At 37.3% G+C, this 14727-nt stretch overlaps 1 protein-coding gene and 1 pseudogene across 4 annotated transcripts in view; one reads left to right on the top strand and one right to left on the bottom strand.

Annotated features, from left to right (window-relative positions):
- Positions 1-14727, top strand: part of ZRANB3 (zinc finger RANBP2-type containing 3) — a 297893-nt gene that overhangs the window by 11930 nt on the left and 271236 nt on the right. The gene's annotated exons all lie outside the window — the stretch shown is intronic.
- Positions 13661-13935, bottom strand: LOC117801064 (annotated as a pseudogene).

Raw genomic sequence — 14727 nt, 5'->3', positions numbered from 1 at the left:
ATTTGTTTTTTCAGTGTTGAGTTGTATTAGTTCTTTATATATTTTGGATATTAATGCCTTACCAGATATCATTTACAGATATCTTTTCCCATTCACTAGGTTGCCTTTTCCTTTTGTGGATGGTTTCCTTCCTTTTTATTTTGTTGTAGTCCCAGTAGTTTATTTTTGCTTCCATTTCCCTTGCCTGAGGAGACCTATTTAGAAAAATGTTGCAAAGGCATAGTCAAAGAAATTACTGCCTGTGTTTTCTTCTAGGGGTTTTATGGTTTCACGTCTCACATTTAGGTCTTTAATCCATTTTGAGTTTGTTTTTGTGTATGATGTGAAATAGGGGTCCAGTTTCATTCTTTGCATGTAGCTGTCTAGTATTCCCAGCTCCATTTATTGAAGAGAGTCTTTTCTTTATTATATATTTCTGCCTCCTTTGTCATAGATTAGTTGACCATGTAAGCAGGGGTTTATTTCTGGACTCTCTATTCTGTTCCGATGATCTCTGTGTCTGTTTTTGTGCCAGTACCATGCTGTTTTGATTACTATAGCTTTGTAGTGTATCTTGAAATCTGGGACTGTAATACCTCCAGCTTTTCTTTCTCAAGATTGCTTTGGCTGTTCAGGGTCTTTTGTGGTTCCATACAAGTTTTAGGGATATTTGTTGTAATTCTGTGAAAAATGCCATTGGTATTTTGATAGGGATTGCATTGAATCTGTAGATTGCTTGGGGTAGTTGGGACATTTTAACAATATTCTTCCAGTGCATGAGCATGGAATATCTTTCTATTTGTTTGCGTCATCTTTAATTTCTTCATTAATATTTTATAGTTTTCAGAGTAAGTCCCTCCCTTTTTGGTTAAGTTTATTTGTAGGTATTTTATTCTTTTTACTGGGATTGTAAATGGATTTGTTTTTTAATTTTTCTGCTACTTTGTTATTAGTGTATAGAAATGCAACTGATGTATGTGTATTAATTTTGTATCCTTCAACTTTACTAAATTCATGTATTACTTTTAATAGTTTTATGTGGAGTCTTTAGAGTTTTCTTTTTGTTCATTAAATATTTCATTTATTTATTTAGAGCACTTGAGCAGGGGGAGGGACAGAGGAAGAGGGAGAAGGACAGCAGACTCCCTGCTGAGCACAGAGCCTAATGCAGGGCTTGATCCCAGGACCTGAGATCATGACCTGAGCTGAAGTCAGACACTTAACTACTAAGCCACCCAGGTGCCCCTGGGGTCTTTAGGATTTTCTATGTGTAGCATCAGGTCATCTGCGAATAGTGACAGGTTAATGTCTTCCTTAGTAATTTGGATACCTTTTATTTCTTTTTCTTTTCTGATTGCTGTGGCTAGAATTTCCAATATTATGTTGAATAAAAGTGGCAAGAGTGGACATGCTTCTCCTGTTCCTGATCTTAGAGGAAAAGCTCTTTGTTTTTCACTATTGAGTATGATGTTAGCTATGGATTTTTCATTTATGGCCTTTATTATATTTAAGTATGTTCCCTATAAACCTAATTTGAGTGTTTTTATCATGAACAGATGTTGAATTTTGTCAAATGCTTTTTCTGCATCTATTGAGATGGTCAAATGATTTTTATCCTTAATTTTGTTGATTGTGACATATCACGTTGATTGATTTGCTAATATTGAACCGTTATTATGTCCCTGGAATAAACCCACTTGATTGTGGTGACTCATCCTTTTAATGTATTGTTGAATGTGGCTTGCTAATATTTTGTTGGAGATTTTTGCACCTGTGTCAGGGATATAGTAGTTTTTTTTTTTTTTTTAGTAGTGTCTTTGGTAATCGGGGTGATGCTGGCCTCATAGAATATATTTGGAGGGTTTTGTGTTTTTTTCGTATTTTATTTTTTGGACTAGTTTGAGGAGAATATGTATTCATTCTTTAAATATTTGATAAAATTTGCCTGTGAAGCCATCTGGTGCTGGACTTTTGTTTGTTGGGAGCTTTTTGATTACCAGTTTTATTTTCTTACTAGAAATTAGTCTGTTTAGATTTTCTATGTCTTCTTGATTCAGTTTTGGGAGATTGTTTATCTAGGAATTTAAATTCTATGGTGTTGAATGTCACTTCTTTTTCATTTCTGATTTTATTTTTCTCCTGTTTGATTTTGTTTTGTGATAAGTCTGGCTAAAGGTTTTTCAATTTTGTTTATGTTTTCTAATAACCACATCTTAGTTTCATTGATCTTTTCTATTTTGTTTTTGTTTTGATTTTAGTCTCTGTTTCATTTATTTCTATTTTGATCTTTATTAATTCCTTTCTCCTACTAACTGTGGGCTTTCTTAGTTCTTCTTGCTCTAGTTCCTTTAGTTGTAAGGTTAGATTATTTCTTTGAGATTTATATCGTTTCTTGAGGGAGGCTGAATCACTAAAAATTTCCCTCTTAGAGGTGTTTTTGCTCTTTCCCAAAGATTTTGGACCATTGTGTTTTCATTTTCATTTGTCTCTATGAATTTTTCAATTTCCTCTTTGGTTTCTTTGGTGACCTATTGGCATGTCTTAGCTTCCACCTATTTGTGTTTTTTCCAGTTTTTTCTTGTGATTAATTTCTAGTTTCAAACTGTTTTGGTCAGAAAAGGTGCATGATATGACTTCAGTCTTCTTAAATTTATTGAGACTTGTTTTATGGCCTAAGATGTGATCTATAATAGAGAATGTTCCCTGTGCACTTGAAAAGAATGTGTATTTTGCTCTTTGGGGATTGGATGTACTGTATATATCTGTTAAGTCCTTCTGGTCTAATGTGTCATTCAAAGGTGTTGTTTCCTTATTGGTTTTCTGCTTGGGTGAACCATCCACTGATGGAACTGAGGTGTTAAAGTATCCTATTGTATAATTGTCAATTTCTTCCTTTATCCGTATTAACTTTTGCCATTATGTGTTTTTGTGCTCCATCATTGGGTGCATAGATGTTTACAATTGTTATATCCCCTTTTGAATTGTCCCCTTTATCATTATGTAGTGTCCTTTCTTGTCTCTTGTTATACTTTTAGTTTTAAAGTCTGTTTTGTTTGATATAATTATTGCTACCCTGGCTTTTTTCTCCCTTTTTTGCATGGAATATCTTTTTACTTCCTTTAACTTTCATTCTCTATGTGTTTTTAGGTCTGAAGGGAGTCTCTTGTAGGCAGTGTGTAGATGGGTCTCTCTCTCTTTTTTTTTTTTTTAATTTTCTGTCCCCTTTGTCTTGATTATATCATTTAGTCTAGTTACATTTAAAGTAGTTATCAATAGGTATGTGTCTTTTGCTGTTTTGTTAATTGTTTCTAGTTGCTTTTGTAAGTCTTCTCTGTCCTTTTTTCTTCTCTTGCTCTCTTTCCTAGTGATTGATTACTTTCTATAGTGTTATGCTTGTCTTTCTTTCTCTTTATTTTTTGTTTATTTATTATAGCTGTTGTGTTTGTTGTTACCACGAGATTCATATATAGTATTCTAATTATATAGCAGTCTATGTTAAGTTGATGGTTACTTAAGCTTGAATACATTGGAAGTTCTAAAAGAACTTTTTTACTCACCTCTTCCATGTTTTATTTATATGCTGTAATATTTTACTTTTTTTTTTTGTTAGAGAGAGAGAGAGGGAGGGAGCATGCTTGCTCACAAGTGGCGGGAAAGGGCAGAGGGAGAGGGAAAGAGGGAATCTTAAGTGGGCTCCACAGCCGGCGTGGAGCCTTTTGTAGGGCTCGATGTCACAACCCTGACATTATGATCTGATCCAAATCAAGAGTTGGGTGTTTAACAGACTGAACCACCCAGGTGCCCCTTATTTTTCATTATTTTATTTATAATTTTCTTCTACTTATGAACTTTTCTTGTAAGGATGCTTTAGTGATGATGTACTCCTAACTTTTATTTATCTGGGAATTCTATCTCTCCTTCAGTTCTGAATGATAATCCTTCTGGATAGACTATTTTCGATTGTAGATTTTTTCCTTTCAGCACTCTGAATATATCATTCCACTCACTTCTGGTCTTCTGAGAAATCAGCTGACAGCTTTATGGTGTTTCCCCTGTATGTAACTTACTTCTTGCTGATTTTAAAATTCTCTTTTTTTCTTTTAAACCTTTGACATTTTAGTTATTATATGTCATAGAGTACATCTTCTTGGGCTATCTTTTTTGGAACTCTCTATGTTTACTGAACCTACATGTCTTTTCCTTCCTAGGTTAGGTTTACATCTAAATAGAAGTTTACATCTATTATTTTTTCTAATAAGTTCTTTGCCTTTTTCTTTCTTCTTCTGGGACCCCTATAATGTGATTGTTCATTTGGTCTTACCTAAGAGGACCTTTACCTTATCCTCATTTATCAAAATTATCATGTTTTATTTTTGGTTTTTGCTGTTCATCTCAGTATTTCCAGTACCCTGTCTTCCAGATCAGTGATCTGTTCTTCTGCATCCTCTAATATATTGTTGATTCTCTCTAGTGTAATTTTTATTTCACTTATTGTATTACTCAACTCTGACTGGTTATTTTTTTATATCTTCTCTTTGTCAAAATTCTCATTAAGTTTTTCCACTCTTCTCTTCCACGTGGTAAGCGTTTTTATGATCATTACTTTAAACTTTTATCAAGCATATTCCTAATCTCTGTTTCATTTAGTTCTTTTTCTGAGGTTCTGTTTTGTTTCAGTGGAGCATATCCTCTGTCTCCTCATTTTGCTTGACTTTCTGAGTTTGTTTCTATGAATTAGGTGGAACAGCTGATTCTCCTAAATTTGAAGGAATCATTTTATATGTGGTTGTCTCCAGTGAAGACTGTGTGTACGTGGTGACTTTGGCTGGTTGGCTGAAGCTGTGTCTAGGGTGGGCTGGGGTTCCTGGGATACTCTGTACTGGTATGATGGCCTGAGCTGAAGTGGGCATATGTTGGGGTGGTCTCAGGGCTCTTTGTGCAGGGGGCACCCTGGCAGGACAGCAAAAGTTGATATGCATGCTATCCAGAGCGTCCTGTGACTCTGTGCAGAGGGTGCCTTGGTAGGACAGCTAAAGCTGAAATGGGTGTGGGTCAGTGCAGTCCCTGGGTTGTCTGCACAAAGGGCACTCTGGTAGCTAAAGTTGAAGTAGGTGGAAACCAGGGTGTCCCAGAGCTTGCTGCATAGAGGGTGCCCTGGTGGGCTAGCTGGAGCTGAGGCAGGGTGCAGGCCAGGGTGTCCCTTGTGCTATATGCAGGGGCACCAGATAGCTATAGCTGAAGTGTACATGGGATGGGGCATTTCCCAGGGCTCTCCATGTAGATGGTGCCCTGGGAGGACAGTTGAAGCTGAAGTGGCGGCAAGTCAGGATGTCCTGGGATGCGTGGCCCTGGGGATTCACTGGTCGGTGACTGGAGCTGAGACTGGTAGAGGCTAGAATGTTCTGTTATGCTTATGTAAGGGGTGCCCTGGCAAGATGGCTGGAAACTTGGTGGGGTGGGGACAGTGGTGTCTTGTGGCATTCCATATAGGGGATGCTCTTGGCAGTTAGCTAAAACTGATGTGGGCATGAGCTGTAGATTCCTGGGATGCTCTGTGGAGGGAGTGCCTTGGATGGGTGGCGTGAACCAGAAGAAGGTGCTGGAGCACTCTGTACCAGGGCTGCCTTAGTAAGCTGTCTGGAGTCAGAGTGGTGTGGGCCAGGAGTCTTGGGGGTGCCTTGGTTCCCTATCACCTTAGCAGTATGGCTGGAGTTGTAAGCAGGTTCTGATCAGGAATGTCATAGTGTGTGCTGTTCTGAGGCTGTTTTCATGGATGGCTGGGCCTGGTGTGGGCCAGGGGCCCATGGCTCACTGAAGGAATAAGCTGTGTGGGGCACCCAGACCCTGCTCCTGTTTGCAATATCAAAGTGGATACAGAATGTAAACTGTGATGCTCTCTAGCTCCTCCAACCTGGAGAGAGTACCAGCAGCTCCCTTGCTGTTTGATGGAGTTCTCTGGCTGGATATTTTACAAACTAGCTTCTCTTTCAAACCCTGACATTTTCTTCTGTGCCCAGGGCATCTGCGGCTAGTGTGGGCCAGGTACCCAGGTGTCACCAATGTGGTAGGCTGGGTGTTAACACCTGGACCCTGCTGCCATCTGTACTCTCAAGGTGGAGGATGTGTGTAAATGTGGGCTTTGCCAGCCTCTCATGCTCGGAGAGAGTTCCAGCATCTCCTCCACCATTCCGCAGGGTTCTAGGGCTAGTTCCTTTATATTGTAGCTGCCCTTTCAAACTGTGGCTTTTTTTTTTCTCTGCCCCAGGGTAGAAGAATCTGTTTTGTGTCTCAGTATTATCCCTTCACACTGCAGATTGCAACATCATAGGTGGGGCTTCCTTTGTTCCCTTGTCTTCATCTCTCTGGCCTTTCTCTATGTGGTCTATCTTTTGTTGTATAGAAGTTGTTGAGTCAGCCCTCAGTTCTTCAGGAGGAATTGTTCTGTAGTAAATAGGTGTAGAATTGGTGTGTCCCTGGAGGAGGTGAGCTTAGGATCTTCCTATGTTGCTTCCTTATACTGGAACCAAATTTTAATTTTTTTTTCTCATTTCTTTGTCCTCTTCCTTTTGTCTTACTCAAATGAGATGATTCCACTATTAAATAAAATTGGTAATAATAGGCATATTTGTGTCATTTATGATCTTGCAGGGAAAGCTTTCGACATTTTACCTTAAGTATGATGTTTGCTGAAGGTTTTTGGTAGAAACTTTTATCATATGAAGGAAGTTCTCTCCTATTTTTCCTATGTTAGGTAACTTTTGTTGTAAATGAATTTCGAATTTTATCAAATGCTTTTCTCACCACTGTTGAGAAGAGTGTACAACTTCTTTATTTTGTTATTTTTGAAAATTACATTGAGCTTTTTTCACAGTGCATTTTTTAACAGCTTAATTGAGATGTAATGTGTATACCGTAAAATTCACTTATTTTGCAATTCTGTAAGTTTTGATATATTCATAGAATTTTGGAACCATCATCACAATCTAATTTTAGAACATTTTCATCTCTTTAAAAAGAAACCCAGTACTCATTAGCAGTTGCTCTCTGTTCTCTGCCACCCTACTCTTCCCACCCCCTATTCCGACTCTAGCCCTAGGCAGCTACTCATTTACTTTATGTCTGTATGAATTTACCTAGTCTGGACCTTTCATATAAATGGAATTATGCAATATGTGGTTCATTGTGGCTGGCTTCTGTCACTTAGTGTAGTATTTTCAGTGTTCATCCATGTTATAGCATGTATCAGTATTTCATTGCTTTTTATTGTCAAATAATACTCCATTGTATGGATATGCTGTATTTTCTTTACCATGTCATCAGTTGATGGACATTTTGTTTGTTTCCCATTTTAACTTTTATGAGTAATACTGGTATGAAAATTTGTATGCAAGCTTTTGCGTCTGTGTTTTTGTTTCTTTTGGGTGTATACCTAGAGGTAGAATTTCCAGGTTTTATGGTGATGATGTTTAACATTTTGATGAACTGCCAGACAGTTTTCCACAGTGCTACACTTTTATACATTTCCACAAGCAGTGTTTGAGGGTTCTAATTTCTCTACACTGTGTCAACACTTGTTACTATCTAACATTTTTCTTTCAGCCATCCTAATGAGGGTGGAGTGTCTTATTTTGGTTTTGATTTGCAGTTTCCCTACTACTAATGGTGTTGAACATCTTTCTGTGTGCTTATTGGCCATGTGTATACACCTTCTTTGGAGAAATGTGTATTCAGATCTTTTGCCCATTTTTAAATTGGATTGTCTTTTTATTATTTGGTTGGAATTCTTTATATGTTTTTGTCAGACATAATTTACAAATATTGTCTCCCCTTCTTTGGTTTGTCTTAATTTTCTTGATGGTATTATTTGTAGCTATAACGTTTTTAATTTTGGTGAAGTCCAATTTATCTATTTTGTTTTTGTTGCTTTTAGTTTTGTCATTGTATCTAAGAAACCATTGCATAACCCAAGCTCATGAAGATTTACTCATTTGCTTTTTTTATAGAGTTTTTCCATTTTGGCTACATTTTAGTCTTTGATCCATTTTGAGTTAGTTTTTATGTATGGTGTGAGTTAGGGGTCCAAGTTCATTCTTTTATATCTGGATATCTAGTTGTTCTAGTGCTATTTCTTGCAAAGACTGTTCTTTTCCTGTAGAATTATTTTGGTACCCCTCTGAAAAATCAACTAACCATAAATGTAAGAGTATATTTCTGGACTCTAAAATGTATTCCTTTGATCTGTCTATCATCATGTTGGTACTACACTGTCTTAGGTAGCTTTGTGCTAAGTTTTACAACCAGGAAGTATTAACTCTCCAAGTTTGTTCATTTTCAAGATTATGTTGGGTTTGACTGAGTTTTGAAAGTTTAACCAGGCTTGCATTCCTAAAATAAGCCCATTTTATTTTATTTTATTATTTCATTTCATTTCATTTCATTTATTTCCTCTCAAATAAGCCCATTTTCCATGTCTTGATATTTTAGGCTTTTAGTTTATTGCCGTCTTTGGTTTGCTAATATTTTGTTTACCCTTGAATATGAAAAAAATGGCTTGTGTGTGTGTGTATATATCTATACAAATATATTTGTTTGTATTTTGTTTGTCAGATCAATATGTTTCTCGCAACCTGATGGGGGCCCTCAAATGTGGGGTGACAACTGGGTGGAGGCTCTTGGTGTGAGTGGTGAAACAATTCACCTGAGGCAGAACAAAGGAGATAGAAATTTATTGAGTACACCACAAAGGAGCAGGGGGAAGGACAGCAGAGGAGAGATTATCTGCAACGAGACAGTGGTTGGGGACTATTTTTAAAGGGGGAAGGTGAGGAGGTATTGGGATATATGGAATTTTCCCTTTTTTAGTAACTGCGCCTGTTTGTGTGTAGTCCATTGGTCAGTTAGGGCTTATGGATATTTTGAGGTCTGTTGCCTGATGGGCCTGTCTAATTCAGCTAGGTGATCTCTGTGGGCCCTTTCGCCTTGCTCTGCATTTCATTGCTCAAGACTGTTGTCTAAAAGCAGCCTCCATGGGACATCTCGATGGCTTCGTCTGTTAAATGTCTGCCTTTGGCTCAGGTCATTATCCCAGGGTCCTGAGATCAAGACACATGCCGGGCTCCTTGCTCAGCAGGGAACCTGCTTCTCCCTCTGCCTGCTGCTCATCCTGCTTGTGCTCTCTCTCTCTCTCTTTTTTTTTTCTCTCTCTCTCTGACAAATAGATAAATGAAATCTTAAAAAAAAACAAAACAGGGGCGCCTAGGTGGTGCAGTCGTTAAGTGGCTGCCTTCAGCTCAGGGCGTGATCCCGGCGTTATGGGATCGAGCCCCACATCAGGCTCCTCTGCTATGAGCCTGCTCCTTCCTCTCCCACTCCCCCTGCTTGTGTTCCCTCTCTCGCTGGCTGTCTCTATCTCTGTCAAAGAAATAAATAAAATCTTTAAAAATAACAAAAACAAAAACAGAAAACAGCCTCTACAATCAAGTTTAGGCTGGCTTCACTCACTAAATGGCTCAAGTTTGTTTGTTGTGTTCTTCTTCCATATCCTTTTATATTTTTAATCTGTTTATATAATCAATTACTGAAAGAAATGTATTAAAATCTTACACTATAATTATAGATTTGGCTATTCTCCCTTCTCAAATTTTCCTTTTTGTTTTTGTATATTTGCCTTATATTTTTATATATTTTAAGGCAATGCTTATGTTTCTAGTAAGTTAAACTTTTTATAATTATTAAAATACCCTTTATTTCTAATAATGCCTTTTAGGCAATATTTGTTGCCTTATGTTAGTAAAACTATACCAGCTCTATTTTGGTATGCATAATATGTCTTTTTTCATTCTTTTCCATTCAGTGTTTATACATCTTCGGTTTAAGATTTGTCTTTTTAAAGCAGCATATAGATACTGATTTTTAAATCCAGTATGATAATCTGTTTCTTTAAATTAGAATTTTACTCCATTTCTATTTAATGTCTCTTCTATTCACTAATATTTTCTTTGTCTATATCTACTGCTTATTTCATCCAACATATTCGTTTTTTTTTTAATTTAATTTTATTTTTAAGTAATCTGTACACCCAGCTTGGGGCTTGAAATTACAACCCNATTTTTTTTTTTAAAGTTTATTTATTTATTCGACAGAGATAGAGACAGCCAGCGAGAGAGGGAACACAAGCAGGGGGAGTGGGAGAGGAAGAAGCAGGCTCACAGCGGAGGCCTGACGTGGGGCTCGATCCCACAACGCCGGGATCACGCCCTGAGCCGAAGGCAGACGCTCAACCGCTCTGCCACCCAGGCGCCCCTCATTTAACAAATTCTTAATTAAAAAAATAAAAGTAACAAAATAATCTCCCCAAAATCCATAATTTCTCTGAGCAGCCATTTGGTTTTTATTTCCAAATAAATTATAATTATTAGTACTATATTTCAACAATAGCTAATTCTCCTCAACACAATTCTAATATTTATTTAGGAATGTATCAGTAAATTCCATTTGAGTTTATCTTGTTCCCAATTGATTATAAAAATGCCATCTTGATCTTAAATAAAATATTGAAAATGAAAGCTTCCCTTTATTTACTTCTCAAGTGTTGTTTATCAGGAGAATTGCTTAGAAAATGGGATCTGCTAGATTTTTCTTTCAAATTCCCCTAGCCAATGATTTTAGTTTTGAAAATTTTAATAACTTGGTATTTAAAGGTAAATATTGCTGGTTCCATCTTAACAGCTCCCCCAACCTTACTAAAAAATAAACTTGTATGTATATAATGAATAAAACTTTTTCCTAAATTTCTGAACTAAATTCTCTACAGTTTTCATGATTAGATAGACATGCACATTCATTGTTAGTATTAGTTCCTTTATAAGTTAGAAGATGAAGCCTGATTCTTCTGTTATTCACACAATGTTTGTTACAACTGACCTTTTGCAGCAGATGAACCTGTGTGGCTGACCTAAATGAGGTATTTTTTATTATAATTTTTAGATTATTTTAAAATTATTTTTCTTGAATATTAACTGAAATATCCATGTGTTATTAATTGTACCACTACTTATTTTTAAGTTCTTTATGTATCCAAATACCTATTTGAATCATCAATGAAGCAATATATCATCATTTTAATTCAACTGAGAGTTTTCTGAACATTTTTATACGATTGTATACTTATTTTATCTTCATCTTTACTTTTTCTCTTATTTGTGACTCTCTTAAAATGATTTTTTTATTAAGATGGTTTTAGTGTCATTGTTTATTTTTACAAATATAGTGCCTGATTCAGTCTTACTAAAATAAATCAGATAAGTTGCAGTATGACCTCAATTTAGCAGATATTTTTTTCTTGGTGTTCGTTAAAATTTTTTACAATGCAAAAAAAGCAAAGATAATAGACAGTAAAATGGTTTTTGCATTTTTTTTCTGAGCTTCCTGCCAGTGTTCCACCCTAAACTAATGGTATGAGGTACTCCTTGTACCATTGACCCTCCAAAGTGCTTCTGAAACCCTAGAAAGTGGATATGGCACTTTCTGCTGCTGCTACCCTTGCCAGAATGAGTTTCACTTATTCTCTGCTTCTTTGAGTTTCGACTTTCTGGATTAAAATCTGGAATGGGTATATCTGATTAGCAAATCCAATTTCTGTAAGGCAGGCTGCAAAAGCAAGAATTTGCTATTTCCAGCTTTTCTACTGGGACGTGGTATCTGACTCCTACTAAGATTTGTAATGTGAGGAAATTCCTAAACATAGCAGGAGTCCCAGATGTTGGGTGGCCTCAAAGAATGATGTAGATAGACTATCCTGTGTCAGCTCCGAAATACATGTATCCAGCCTTGTTCTCTCCCTAGGGTTCCAGACTCATGTATTTCCAAATCTGTTAGACATTTCCACTCCATAACTTACAATGATCTCAAGGTTTATATATTTCTAAAAGATGTATTGATTTTTTTCTCCCCAATCCGTTTCTTCCTTAGTCTTTACTATCTCAATAACCTTGCATCAATTCCATCACTCTAAATGTACATCTTGAGTTCACGTGTCCCTCATTCTCCACATACCCTCCATTCAGCAAGTTCTGTTTGCTTTACCTCGGATTCATTTCCTGAATCTCTCCAGTTCTAGGGCCAAAGATGATTCTTGCCTTGTCTGTTACAGTCTGTTAATAAGTTTTTTTGCTTTAATGCTTTACCCTTTTTGAACCATTCTCTGTTATTTACTCAGTGTTTTGTTGTTGTTGTTGAGAAGGGATGCCCACTCACTGGTGTTTATGAGGACCTTATCGGACATGTCTGAGTCTGTCATAAGTCATTTCTTCTTCTTTTTTTTTTTTTAAGATTTTATTTTATTTTATTTTATTTATTTGACAGAGAGAGAGGCAGTGAGAGAGGGAACACAAGCAGGGGGAGTGGGAGAGGGAGAAGCAGGCTTCCCGCTGAGCAGGAAGCCCGATGCAATGCCAGGCTCCATCCCAGAACGTGGGGATCATGACCTGAGCCGAAGGCAGACGCTTAACGACTGAGCCACCCAGGTGCCCCTGTCATAAGTCATTTCTAAATCCAGTAGCCTAAGTTGCAGTGGGGCCTTTATGGACTGGCCAAGTCCTCTAGGGATATTTATCCCCTATCTTTCTATTAATAGCTTTGTCCTCTACTGGTAGTTTTGAAAATATAAGATTGTGTCCCTCTCCTGCATAAAACTCTCCAGTAAGTCCCGTCTAATACAGCTTTCAATGAAGATGGAAATGGTCTATATCTTTACTGTTCAGTATGATAGCCACTAGCCACATGTGGCCACTGAACACTTGAATCATGGCTGATGCAATTGAGGAACTGAAGTTTTAAATTATTATTTTTTCCAAGCCAAACTGTATCTAGCTTTATTAAGATACTTTTCATAAACAGTCATGGTATTTCAGGCAGGACATGGGAAGATAGTCATTAACAATATTCCACAACTTTTATACTCCCTTCTTCAATGGATTACCAAAATCAGAAAGCCACTATAAAACCCAGGGGATGGAGTTGTCATCTGATCCCCTGGACAGGGAAAGTTTAGAGTGAGGGTTGACATTTCACATTTAGCATATCATTCAACAATTTTTCACAAGCGGACCCTGACTTTCAGGAAATGAAGATGGCATAATTATCAATCTGAAGATCCACAAGCTAAAAAAGGAGGTCTTTTGAGGGATGCCATCTCCATGAGGGATGGCACTGTAAAGTCCAGATTGCCTGAAATATACTGGGAACCATGTCTTGGGGTCAAGTTCCAACAGATCTCTGGGTTTAAGGAAGTTAAGTCTATGTTGAAGGCAGACCGAGAAGAGGACATAAAAAATGAATTTTAGTTTTTCCACACCACAAGGCATTTGTGCCAAGGTGTCTAATGTGTGTCTAATGTGTGTCAATATCAAGGAGTCCCTCCTCCTGGGAACCAAAAGGAAGATTCTCAAAACTAGCAGGGAATGATGTTTTTCCACTTGTATCAGACTAGCTTCAGATATATTCTGTTAGTGATATATGCCCTTCCCCCCAAACAACAATGGAATGTTCTGTGTGCTAACAATAACAACATAGCTACAAAAAAAAATTAAAACAAATTCTACATTTTTATAAAACTTGATAAAAAGTAGTATTCAAACTGTACAGTCACAAGAAGTACATGGTTATCAAAAATGCACACACTTCACTGGGCATATTCAGTACCTTCAGCTTTCTGTGCCTGGTCTGTTTTGGCATTTCTGTTTTCTGCAGTGTTATTCCCAATCTTTGCCAACATCAGTTTCCCCCTTTTTCCTGTTGGGTACCTTCTCTCCCTTCTTTGCAGGGGCCTTTTTAGGCTTGGGCTCTGGCTTTCGAGGAGCAGGTTTAGCAGATAACTTTGCAGATCTTCTCTGTAGCTCATTCTTCACCTTGGCTTTTATCTCTTTTAGCATCCACTTCAGCCCTTCTCTTGGGCATGGTGCAGATGGCGGCACTGGACACAGGGTTACATCAGCATGGGCTTTGGCTGTCCAGAGGTCATTCTCGTCTCTTCTTCACATCATTCCTGAAGTTTTAATTTTTAACTTAAATAGCCACTTCTGGCTAATAGTGTTTTGGATGACAGAGCTGCATTGGCTTCCCTTCATTCTTAAAATAGAATCCAAAGCTCTTATCAAGGCCTTCTATGATTTTACTCTTGCTTATCTCAGTAGCTTCATCTCATACTATTCTTTCCTTTGGTTCAGCCTCATTGGCCTCCTTTCTGTTTCTAAAAATCACTCAAGTCTTTCTCTGCTTGGAGACTTATCGCTGATGCTGTCTGCCTGAGTGCTGTTCTCTCAATTTTGAACTTGGTTGGCTTTCACACCTTTCAGATTATGGACGAGCATCACCTAGGAGAGTCCTTACCTGGTCAGCCTACCTAAATTGGTCATTACGCTCTTAAGTTCCTTCATAATATTTACACTATACTGTAATTAATCATTTATTTATTTATTTATTTTTAGTCTCTCCCTGAAGAATGTAAGCTCTGTGAGGGTGTGGTCCTTGCTTCTCTAGATCCTGGCATGTAATATCTATTTGTTATTAACAAATACTCCCTCAATTCTTGAGATTCTTAGACATTGGATACAGAGGTTGATTACTTTTTTTGGGGTGGAGGGTAGAATTTTGTAAGTCTGTGAGGAATTGAGAAAAAAGCAAATTTGTTTTAAAGATGAAGTGAGATTATATGTAAACAGATGAAAAGGTGCAATCTAAATACAAAGT

This window comes from Ailuropoda melanoleuca, chromosome 2 (assembly GCF_002007445.2).
Source record: "Ailuropoda melanoleuca isolate Jingjing chromosome 2, ASM200744v2, whole genome shotgun sequence".
NCBI classification, from domain to species: domain Eukaryota; kingdom Metazoa; phylum Chordata; class Mammalia; order Carnivora; family Ursidae; genus Ailuropoda; species Ailuropoda melanoleuca.
Note: the sequence above shows the minus strand (reverse complement) of the source record. Positions and strands in the feature narration are given on the sequence as shown.